Source organism: Dryobates pubescens, chromosome Z (genome assembly GCF_014839835.1).
Source record: "Dryobates pubescens isolate bDryPub1 chromosome Z, bDryPub1.pri, whole genome shotgun sequence".
Taxonomy (NCBI): Eukaryota; Metazoa; Chordata; class Aves; order Piciformes; family Picidae; genus Dryobates; species Dryobates pubescens.
The window spans coordinates 34476295-34488261 of NC_071657.1; the positions used below are offsets into that span (position 1 = coordinate 34476295).

At 42.0% G+C, this 11967-nt stretch overlaps 1 protein-coding gene across 3 annotated transcripts in view; it reads right to left on the reverse strand.

Annotated features, from left to right (window-relative positions):
* The window catches only part of CDC42SE2 (CDC42 small effector 2), a 101358-nt gene extending 90652 nt beyond the window's left edge, over positions 1-10706 (reverse strand). Inside the window, exons 1-2 of one of the 3 annotated variants that reach the window (XM_054178691.1) lie at positions 10596-10676; positions 6588-6737 (exon numbers count right to left, since the gene is read on the reverse strand). The gene's annotated coding sequence lies outside the window, so the exon portion shown is untranslated. Of the gene's footprint in view, positions 1-3426; positions 3445-6587; positions 6738-10595 lie in introns of those variants that run through there. The other 2 variants (XM_054178692.1, XM_054178693.1) reach the window with 2 other exon arrangements.
* Positions 10707-11967: the final 1261 nt, after the last annotated feature.

Consider the following 11967-nt stretch of genomic DNA (forward strand, 5'->3'; position numbering starts at 1 on the left):
AACTGTTGCATTAGAAATCTAGGGCAATGCTGTCAGAGCAGCAGGACAGAGCAATGAAAGGCATACTTTTACAGTAACATCTTAAAAACTCAGTTGCAAATGAGATCTGGACCAGCAGTTAAGTCATCTTGCCACATTTATTTAGTTTCATATGAATGAAGTCTGTAGGCTAAGCCCACAACCTAATGAACAATTTAATTCACAAAATTGTTTCTATAAATGATAGACTTTTGGCTTGAAAGCCTATTAACTGAATTGGCATAAAGTACCGGCCAGCAAAGTGAAAAGAACTTCTTGCAGGTATTTCCAAAGCACAGTACTAATGAAGCTCTACACACTTTCTATAATGTCTGGACAGCTTATTGCAGACTTGCCCACAACTGCCTTTCATTAGGAACATCAGTTATAAATAGCAACTGTCTAAGAGTTAACACCTGCATGAGAATTTGAAGCTTTATGCTGTTTTCAGAGCTAAAAAATCAGTATATTTCTTGCATTTCTACATAATTCAATTACTGATGTAACCAGTTGCAAGAAACCACAAATTTTACAGGATTAGCAGGTGCTTGTTATCATTCTATCTACTCAGATTATTTCTTATTTTACTTAGGCCATCACAGCTTAAAAGTTTTATTGCCTTAAGTTTAGTATAAAACCTACAGATGAAAACAAACATGACAGTACAAACCAGTGTTAAATAACATAAGTATTACCTTACAAAGGTGAAAATTAGTAGAATGCCTCTACTGAAAGCTAAGCATTCTTTCAGAGAGCCTAAATGCCAAAGACATCTATTGTGATGGGGCAAAAGTGTCAAACATTATCAGCCTTGAGAAAGTTTACAAAAGATGAGGAGTTAAATAGCCAGTAAACACTGCACACAATTGGAACTTCAGCAGTTTCAATACTTTATCCATAAGAAAATGAGAATCTGAACTTTATATTGGATTTTTACTTTTACTAGAACATTGGACTTTTGCATGCTTTCACACAAGCTATTAAAAACAGAAATGGAAAAAATACTAAGAATTAGTTTTGTACCTGCTATCTCTTTAGACATATATAGTATATTCATAGATTTACAATCATTCCTCCATTCCAGTCAATGGCAAAGTCACATACATACAGAAAATTACAGATAGTCAGTAGAGCAAAGAATAGAGTAGAATTTAGAGGACAACACAGAGATGGAGGTTACCCCTAAAATCTGAAGGTAGGAGATCTCTATTCACCAACTTAGCCTGCAAGAGAACAGCAGCCTACTTGAACTACTCTGAATACCTTTTTTCCACCTTAGATGCGGTTTTCAAGAGATCCTTAGAAGACAGCAGCATTAAGACACTTCAATATTTTTGTAATTTTTACATTTACCTATGCTGGCCTACAGAAATATCCCAGGGGAAAAAAAAAAAAAAGGCAAATAATCTTGAGAAGTCAGACACAGAATGCTGACCTCCACATCATGTTATCTGTGCTAGCATCAAACTTTCCTGTTTTGTCCCCGTTCTACTGAAATTCTTTGGCTCGGTGACCCAGGTGTGTCTACTTGGATGATAAATGGACAATACTGTATGAACACACTAAGGAGAAGACAAAAAGATGCTCCCGTCAGAGGCTGGGAGTGTAGAAATTTAGCTACATGAAGAATGAAATCTTTTATTCCATTTCAATTAACAAAAAAAGGGGGCAGGGGCAGGATGTGTTCGTATGGAGAAATTCAGCATGTATTGCAACGTTTGAAAGGCTAAGCCTTTCAGAAGGTGAAGAAAAGCGTATCTGTGCTTTGATACTTCTCAGATTATTATACTGGCATACAACCTAAATCTAACACTGATCTTTCACTATAAAAGCTTTCCTTTTTCATCAGTAAATAAGTGAAAAAGGCTAATACTGTCAAGTGTTTTGGTGGAAGAATGATACATTTAACAGTATTCTTTTCAGAAGCAAGTACTGTGTTTTCATACCTGCCAACACAGACTTGGAGAACTTGACTTGAAAAACTTACACTGACTTACCATATAACAGATGTATTCACTTAAAAGTTTTGCTTCAAAATCCAGTATGAATAATCCCTTCATTGTCTGCTTTAAATCAAAGGTGACAAGCAGTGTGCTGCCAGAAATTCTATACATAACAAAAGTAAACAGGCCCAGGTAATCAACAGAATAAAAAACCTCACCCCAAAATTCAGCAGATTTGAATTACTGAAGTTGTCTTCTAAAGAACAAGAAACAATACATCCTATTAACAGACATCAAATCACCTTGTTCCACAAGCAAAGGACCTAGCAAGTCACTAGCTGTACAAAGAGTTCCTCTGTTTACACAGCAGAGTTCAGCCTTTCCAAAACCAGCAGCTTGCTTTCCTAAGGCGAAGAGTTTCAAAGTCATCACTTCCCACACTTACCCTCTTGAAATGAGGACTGGCATTTTGAAGAAAAATACCACTGCAATAAGATTTGCTACTATGACAGACTGCATATAACACATAAACATAATTGTATAGCCAAAATACACTGACTCCTGTGTAGTGAAGGCTCAGACCGACAGTTGACTTGTGTAGGTTCAGGACAGACTGACTGAGTGTTCATCAGACTAAATACTTTGCTCTGACAGTGGCACAGGCAGCTTTCATGAACCGTTTGACTCATCTGAACCCTAAAGAATTTAAACTTCACAACCCTCTCGATTGTTTTGCTATAGAGTTAATGCATGCAATAAAACAGTGAAGATGGTTCTCTCCAGGCCATCTAACAAAAAAGTCATTATAACTTGGTCTGCCTCTTGAACCAGTTATCAATGCCTCTGCAATTCTCAATAGCCATGGACCAGTATTTTTGAACTACTAAAATACTGCAATTCATTGAAATGTGAGACTACATTTTAACAGTGAAGATAAATTATCCTTCATCCCAATCTCCCTGCTTTCCAGTTTATTTAGACTACACTAGTAAAGAACCAAGAAATGTCAGGTCCCACACAAAGCAATAGCCAGACTTCCTATAAATAATAAGAATTTATAAGCTTCTGTTGTCAGCACAGACTGAAAAACGGTAATTATTAAGAACTGGTTTCAGCACTCTAGCACAGAACACAGTTCCTCTTAAAATTTTTATTTTTTAAACTAGCATTGCTTACACTTCAGAACTAATTCTGTGTCTAAGGCAACCACTGCACATACAGAAGCATCCAGACAGGCTTACTCAAAAACAAGAACCTTAAACATTCACAATGACTTGGCAGAAATTAATAGAACATTAACTATCAGTAGCAAGTGTCCTTGATATGTAGTTTCAGTTCTAAAACACTGACTTTAAGCCTATCCATAAGTTCTGAGAGTGACAACAAAGTTTTGAACTTTATTTTCTAATCTAGAAGATTCTAATATGCTATTTCCTTAATGGAGAGTCAGTGATAACCCACATACCTGATTATTTCTGTGCGTTAGCTTCAGTGTCAAAAAAACCTGATTTAAAAGTCAGACTACAAGCAGTATTAAGCAGCATCGTATTACTTCGTTTCTGATTCAGCAAAGACCCTATCTGCATCAAAGGACATGCAGTGCTAGTGGTACTGCACATATGCAACATTAGCAGATCCTGTTAACGCAGATTCTGACTTCCGCCTTCCTCCCACAGACACATTACCATAGTGATTTGCAAAATTCACTGCCTGGGATTTTGGAGCAGCATCTGAAATGAAATGTCCTCAGGATCTTTGAATAGATGCAAATGCAATTTAAAGAGACAATAAGCAACAAATAGTTTGCTAAAGCTCACCTTACAGAACACTAACAAAAATACCTTAGTATGATCTCAACCAGTAGCCACAAAGCAACAAAGTTCTCACATTATACTTTCTGTCCCCTAATGAAAGCAAACACTTGAATGGCTATCTGTGCAAGTGTCACTTGCACAGCAACATATTTCTTTAGAGGGATTCTTGATTCATCCATTATTTCACTAAAATACACATTGTATTGTGTATTACACTGGAGAGTAACAGGTCTAAACCTGTTCTGAGTTTCCCAGAAGCAGGACCACTCTTGACAGTTTCCCCTTATTTATTATAATTTTCAGTAGAAATAATTAAAAAATAATAATCCTAAGAGGACCATCTTACTGTGATTACATATTTATCTTGACAACATAGAGGGCACGTCACTGGGAGGAAAGGCAACAATTCTTTGTTCCATGTGCCCCAACCAAACAAGGGGTTAAACATTCACCACAATTTCCAGTATCTGTACTGTCCTCTATATACAGTGATAACATCTCCTACTGTAGCTTCTGAGCACCTCAGGAGACAACTAACACAATTATGACTCAAATGAAGAAATACAAGGGGCAGGATTTCACCATAACTGCTTCCTGCACACAACAAATATTACCATTGCAAATGTGTTCTTGCAGTTATGCAGTTGACTTTCTTCAGACACAGCTGTAATGGATTTAGGATCTCAACGAAGAGTTCACAATGAACTGTATCACATTCAACATTTAACCTGAAACGCTTAACATTTAAAGGCATACTTTGCCACTCCTACTGACTTCCTGGAAAGGCCTGGAGCAAGTGCAAACACCAATTAACTTCACACATGGCTTGAAGCAGCAGCACCAGTGCAAGGATTTACAGATTCTTCATCAGAGCCCTCACAGGAAGCCTGGCAATTGTGGACACTGGGAGACAGTCCAGAAGGAAAAAGTGTTAAGAGTCAATCTCATGTTTCACAGAGGAGTGGCTCTACTGATGTACCACCTCTTCAAATTCTCCTTAACACAGTCTTAAGTCCAACTAACATTTCTCAAGAGCATCAAAACTTTTTACCCATTACAAAGACATCCTAGCAGAAGCCAAGCTACATTTGCATCCAGTAACAGAGCTTGATGCATCCAGATTTATCTTTCAGAGTAAGTCACTTTCAACACTGAATAACACCTGACTACACAACAAAGCCTTGCTGTACCAATGAGATTATCAGTGACACACTCGCACTGTGAGCAATCACCTAAACATTTGCACGAGATGGATTTTGGATAGAATTCAGTCTTCTATTGGCTCTTCAAATTATTACCCCATATGCCTGAGGGCAAGAAAAGTGCAATGAATGCATGAAACACCAAAACTGAAGCTGAACCTCCTGCCTCCCCTTAATGTTACTTAAAATTCCCTTGAAGGCTTAAGAGGGGAAACATTGCTGAGCTCAAATGAAAAATACCACTCTCAGGAAGCTTTGAAGGAGTAGGTGGGATACCTTTAGAAACTTGTGTTTGATAAGAATACTTGCATCCCTGGAAGGCTTCAGTGACAACATAACTTCTATTCTGTGGAAATAAAGTTTTCCTAAGAAAACATTTCCGAACTCTTTGTAATTACTGATAAAGTTCAAGGCATGTACAGCCAGAAAAAAAAATCATATTGAGTTGTACAGTAATTTGTAAAAAAGCACAAGACACCAAAATACCCAGCAAACAATGATGCAGTCTGTAATCAGTTATGTGTTTCATGCATTGCTTGGCCCTTGTACTGTGATTTATGTACTGATAAACAAACAGCTCTCTGTTTTACCCTAAATGGTTAGAGATCCTTACAATATTTTATCTCTGCTTGCCTAAAGTGCAAGTTTAAATACTGTGAATGGTTTTGCTGCGAAAAAATACTTGATCTGCAAGCTGAACAGCAGTTCCTAGCTCTTCAGGTACTGCAATGGTCAGCAGTTTGCTGACCCCTATACCACTCCAATGCACTCTGGCACATGCAGACAGAAGGTATCAGCTCTCCATGCAACATCTCATGACAAATATTACCAAAATCATTGGACAGAAGGGTAACTAAGTCACAGGGGGAAGTTAATGCAGTACAGTCATTTTTCTAGGAAGAAGCCTGCAAAGCCTGTTTAAGATTGCATTGATATCTTACTGTCTTCCTCTTTACACCTCCCCCCTAAAACCTTCTGTTAACGCAACACTGACAAAGAAGAGGAAAGAGTATTCTGAAGTAGGTCTGCACTCCCTTACCTGTGCCTTCATTACAGGCAAGAAAGTTCCTTTTCTTCCTGAAGCTAGGAAGGCACAATCAAGAGAAGCTTCTGTTCCACTTGAGACAATTACCCTTGGACTAGCAATTTCATCTCACAGACCCACATCTGTCTACACAGAGAACTTGGAACCAAAAGGACACCAAAGAGATCCTCAGGCAGAATTTCCCAGCCATGTAAAAGATACTAAGAATGCACCTTCTCATAGGACACTCACCAGCCTAACTTTCCTACTCTCTAAGAGCTGCCAGCTTTCTCACTGTTTAACTTCCTCTTCAACCTGTTCTTTACACCAAGCCCCCACTTCTACATGTTCAGTGCAGATGTCTGTTTGCTGTCTTACCACGTTTCATTTGTTTCAGGTTGCTTGCTCCTTAAATTTGTAATTGTTTCTTTACATCTTCACTAATCATACAATAAAATGAGATATTAATCACACAAGGCAGACTTGCGTTGTCAAAATATCCTGAAACCTGTAGGTGACTGAATACTCAAAAGGTTCTCTTCCAGATTTACTGACTTTTTTTTAAACAAAACGAAAGCAAACCCACCCATCTCAGGATCAGCCTCCTTCAAAGAAGCATTCTTCCTCCTCTCTGCTCCTTTTATTTTCCTCCCAGTCTTGGCCACAGGAAGAAACACCATGTCCCTGCTTTTCTGACACATCACCATCTCTACCTACTCTATTAAAAAATGTGTTCCTGAAAAGAAAAAAAATTAAAATTAGTTGTTCGATCATCATGATGTACACTTTGCTTTGATACTGTTAATGCAACACTAACACAACAAAACAGATGTAATATTAAAAAAAACAAACACCACAGCACAAACAAAACACAACACACACTCAACCTCTTTCACGTGAAACCTGCTAAGCAGACTTTCAAGAGTTAATAAAGTGGCATTAGAAGACAGGCATACAAGGATCAGGCCTACTTGTAGAGTAAACGGCCAATTCTGTACAATCCTTCAGCATATATAAGAAAGTATTTCTCTAACTTTTAAGGTATCAAAACAGTGACTAATATTTTCAAAGGTCTTTTAAAACTCAGGTTTTTGATCTACAGGGCAATATTAAGGAGACACAGTAAGATTAATATTAAGCAGATATGGCACTTACTAGAAAGCACACTATAATGAACCTGACACAGCAAGTTACAGCTGGACTGTATGAAGGGTCACGCTACTCTTCACCCATTTTCTCTATCTGAGCACGCAGAGAGGTGTACACTCAGAGACAGATACCCAGAAGTGGTGACCAAAGATAAACATGTGTCTGAACGACCCAGTTACATAAGGCAACAGTCTTTAATATTAGCTAGAACTGTATCTAGCAAAACCACGTGTTGCAGTAATGAATAGGATAAATTTCTTTTCAGTTTCTGGACTACAGTTGTCAAGTGTAATCACGAATTGAAACAAAGTTGCTGAAAGATAATTTGAACAGTCAAAATATCACTCAAAAGTAAGTGAAACTCATATTGTAATTCTATACGAGTTCTCAATTACCCTGAGCAGAACCCTGCACACAGAGCTAACATGAATCATGAGAGTTTGCAAAACAGACTGGAAAGAGATTTTCTTTAGCAATATAGTTTGCTAAGCTTACATATAACTTGCCACTCCATGCCAGCTTAAACTCATTAAAAAAAAAAAAAAAAAAAAAAGAAACAAATGAAACAAGAGGGATACTTCCAGGAAGTACTTCAACATTTTTTATTTTTTTTTTTTAATTGAGTGATTTCATTCCATGTTATGCTTCATGCCTAAAGGTTGGTTATGCCAAGCAAAGCAGATCTCAATGCTGCTCTTAATAGTTTGAAAAAAAGTCTTAAGCTCCAAGAAACTGTCACCTGTCACCTTAAGTCATATACCACAGAACAAATTGTTTCCTTGTAATTTATATATCTATAGCAGAAAGAAAAAGTATTTTTCTAGCAGTGCAATGTAATTCTAGCATGAAATCCTTACTGAAGGGACCAAAAAAGGAACTCTTTCATGCCTCACCTTTGAGGGTAGAAAAGTCTGGCACAAGTATCTGAAGGGCCTGCGTAAGTTTACTCTGAAAGGCTTGCTCAAGTTACCAGGTGTTACACAGACTCCTCCCATGCAGACAATGTATTACAGCAGCAAGAGAAATGCTTTTTCACGATAGAAATGCTACAGTGTCAATTACATTTCTTATTCAGGAAAAATATGAGACATTTAACACTTCTTATACCTCCACAGGACATGACCTGATTTCTCAGCACTACTGCAGGGTTAATGTTTATCACTGCAATGAAAGCCTGTATATCCACATTAAGTCACAATGAAATAATTTAGAAAGCCACTTGGAACACACACAACACACGCTCAATTTCCCCTTCCTGTTTCTAAATCTACCCAACCTTTTTTGGACAGCAGAAATTACAATGAGATGTTCAAAACATTTTTGTCTTCCCCCTAATCATGACAATCCACTGTGTATAGAAGGCTTCCCCCAGACCACCATACTACAAGCCATGTGATTTCTGACACTCCCTTAAGGTCAGAACTACTAGCAAGCTTAAAAAAAAAAAAAAAAGTTGTTTAGGTACATCACAGAATAAGTGTCAATTATTTTCAGGGAAACAGCCTTTAAACTGAAGATAGTGTATGGCACAGCTTTAACATTTTTGGACAAGCTGCAGTTAATAGTTTCAGAGATCATCACTCTACTGCACAAAGCTATTATAATGTTTTAGATACTTTATGTGGTAATTACTGATCTATACAACTTCAGTCTAGATACACAGAAACCACTATTAATTTTTTTGAACAGAGAATAAGGAACTGATAGCAAAGCAGAAAACATGTAGAAAGCATTATCCACTAGCAAAAGAATTTTTGATAATCTTGATGGCCACACGCAGATTCTAGTTTCTCATTCAAGCGACTGGACTAATTAAGAGCATTGATGCAACTAGTGACACAACTAATTTATGTACATATTCAAATTTCTACTTTGAATTATCTCATTGCTTAAGCGGCTAGTTAGTTCATCAGTGGTTGTAATGATTTGCTCACTTTCTACAATATCATCTAACACAGACCCTTTCACCCTTCAAAACAATGTACAACAGAAACCTAGTATTTCATCAGATTTTCAAAACTGCATCTATATTTCAACAACAAAAAACAGCTTTCAGAAACATATTTGTAGCTTCCCTGTGGTGTAATTAATCAGATTACCAAAGCAAATTAACTGACTAAACACTTCTTATGAGTGAGGAAAAAGGTGCACTAATCTCAATTACTTCAGTTAAGTATAAAGAAACATACTATTAGACTTACAGGTGTTTCTAATATACTGATTTAAGCTTGAAAGGTGACTGTTAGCCCCTGAGGGCTAAGTAAGACCAATTGCCAAAAAGAAAGAAAACCAACCTAGAAAAGAGCTTAAGGTAACCCACTTGCCCGCTCTCAGGCTTCACAGATTTTCTTTATTTTTCTATTCCTAACCACTTATCACAGTTCAGGAGGAATGTATTTTGAATGGGCACAAGGAAAGTCTGCTTAGGGCTTCATTTAAATTACCTCTCAAGTTTTTATCTTAGAGCTGTGAAATTATTACTGCATTCATCCATCCAAAAACAAAGTCAGAAGATTTACACTGTAATACGCAGACAAATTCCGAGTTAAATGTCACAGGCCCTTACGGTCTCCTGACCTTTGGAAGTCACATTCAGAATTCCGCTAAGAGCTCAAGGTTGCACACACCGACTACTTAAGTGCCTGAAAACCATGTGCTGAACCCGGAGGCAAGAGCTACTCTTCAAGTAAGTGCGTTAGATACAACTTAGCCTCTTAGTACGCACCACAAAGTCACAGCTATTGTACACCTGAGCCCTCACACCCCGCGCGGCCTTCTGCCTAACGCCGCCGCGTTAGTCTCCTCGCAGCAGTCAGGGACACCGGTGACCGCGGCCCAGGGCCGGGCGTCGCGGCATCCCCAGCGCGCCACCACGCCCTGCACACGACAGAGGCCCGGGCCGAGCCCCCCGCCCTGCCGCGCCCGTCACCCACCACCTGCTAGCAGCAGGCACCTGCCCTCCCGCCACTCTTCGCTGGGGGCAAAGGGGGCGGATATAAATAAAAAGCCATAACTCCTCTTCGTCTTTTTGTTATCGACCACCAGAAAGTCCGTGCCTTGCTCATTTTTCGTCCGAGCATTACCGCTGAGCATCGCCTGCGGCACTGGCCAGTACCGCTACCCACTCCCGCGGCGAAGGGACAGAGGCTCCACCCACAAAGCCCCGCCCGGCCCAGCCCCAGCCCCCGCCGCCCCCGGACACCTCGCTTGCTACAACCCGGCCGCAGGGCGGGCAGTGCGCGAAACACCGGCGGCCTCAGGCGGCAGATCCTCCCCGGCCGCGCTTCCGCTGGCAGGACCCGAGCTTGTGCGCTCCCTCAGGGAAAGGGGCGGGTGCGGCGCAGCCCAGCTCGCCGGCAGGTACCTGCTCCGCGGGCCCGCCGGTAGAGAAAAGCGGCGAGAGCGGGGTACTCCCTACCCACTCATCCCTGCCCCAGCCACTCACCGCTGCCGACGGCGGAGCCCGCTCCTTTGTCTGTCCGCCGCGCCACTGCGCCTCCGTCCGTCGCTGCCGGGCGCCCCGCGCCCCCTCCCCGCCGCACTGGTGGCGGAGGAGGACGCAGACGAGATACGCGAAGGAGGCCGCTACCGCCCGGTGGTCACATGCAGCGGCAGGGCGCGGCGCTGCGCAGGGCCCCTCCCGCCCTCCCGGCCGGCTGTCGAGGGCCCAGCTGCCAAGGGCCGAGGCGAGGCTGGGAGGTGAAGACGGCGAACTCGGCTGCGCGGGGAGGGAATCCCCAGCCCAGCCCAGCCCGCGCCGCGCTACCGCCTGGGCTGGGCGCGCCGGGGAGGGGAGGGGACAAAGGAGGCCGGGCGGTGGCGAGGACGGCTGCCACTGCCTGTCAGCCCTGTCGGTGTGCCGCCTGCTCCTCCTCCGCCGCCGCGCTTTTAAACCGCCATCAGGGGTCGGTGCCGCAGCGCCCCCTGCCCGCCCTGCTCCTACTACTCCCTGTCGGCATCCTCCGCTCTTGGGCGCTTCGTGCCGGGCGGGTCGTGGGGCTGCTGTGGGCCTTCTTGCGCACCCCAGTGGAACATCTAGGCCGAGCTGGCGCGAATCTGGTCCTGGAGCTGGACTCTTCCTGTCCGGGGAAGCGCACGATCAGCGACCCACAGTCCTTCAAAGCCGGCGTCGTCATCTCGCCTCCTTAGATGGCATTTCCTGCCTTCACTCCGTGAGGAGAAAGCACATCCCGGGATAGTCAGCGCAAATGGCTGACCTTTCGTTGGCTGGCTGCCCAAATTTTTGTGCTGGCAATGCAGAGGTCTTGAAGAGGTGTGTGGAAAGCAGGTCATAGAAGTGCGTGTGGTTGGGGCCAGAGCTCCAGAAAAAGAGAAGAAGCTCTGGAGGCAATATGAACCTGACTATGTCACAGGTTCTCCACAACTACAAAGGATTTAAAGAATCAAAATACGTATGACACCCTGTGACTCTGGAAGAGAGCTCTCTCCACTCCATTTCATTGGACCATGTACTGTCTTTTAAAAAGAAAAAAAAAATGAGGGGGAAGGGAAGCTAAAGGTGAGAAGCACGACTCAAAAGCGCAAGATGACGTGTTCCTCACTGGGTGCAAAGTACAGCTGGCAGCTCTACTCAGTGACACCTTGGTGCTGTCAAGCTGCAATTCTCCACAGAGAGAGACAGGCTGCCGTCCTCCATTTTCCTGTGTGCTACTTGTCCTGGGTTTGCACATCATCTTTAAGCAGCATGGGTTAAAATAAAAAATGTGGCAGTAAGCTGAATTTGAATGGTGTCACATGGAAAGAGGCTGGAGAGACCACAGAATCACAGTATTATTGAGGCTGGAATAGACCTCTCT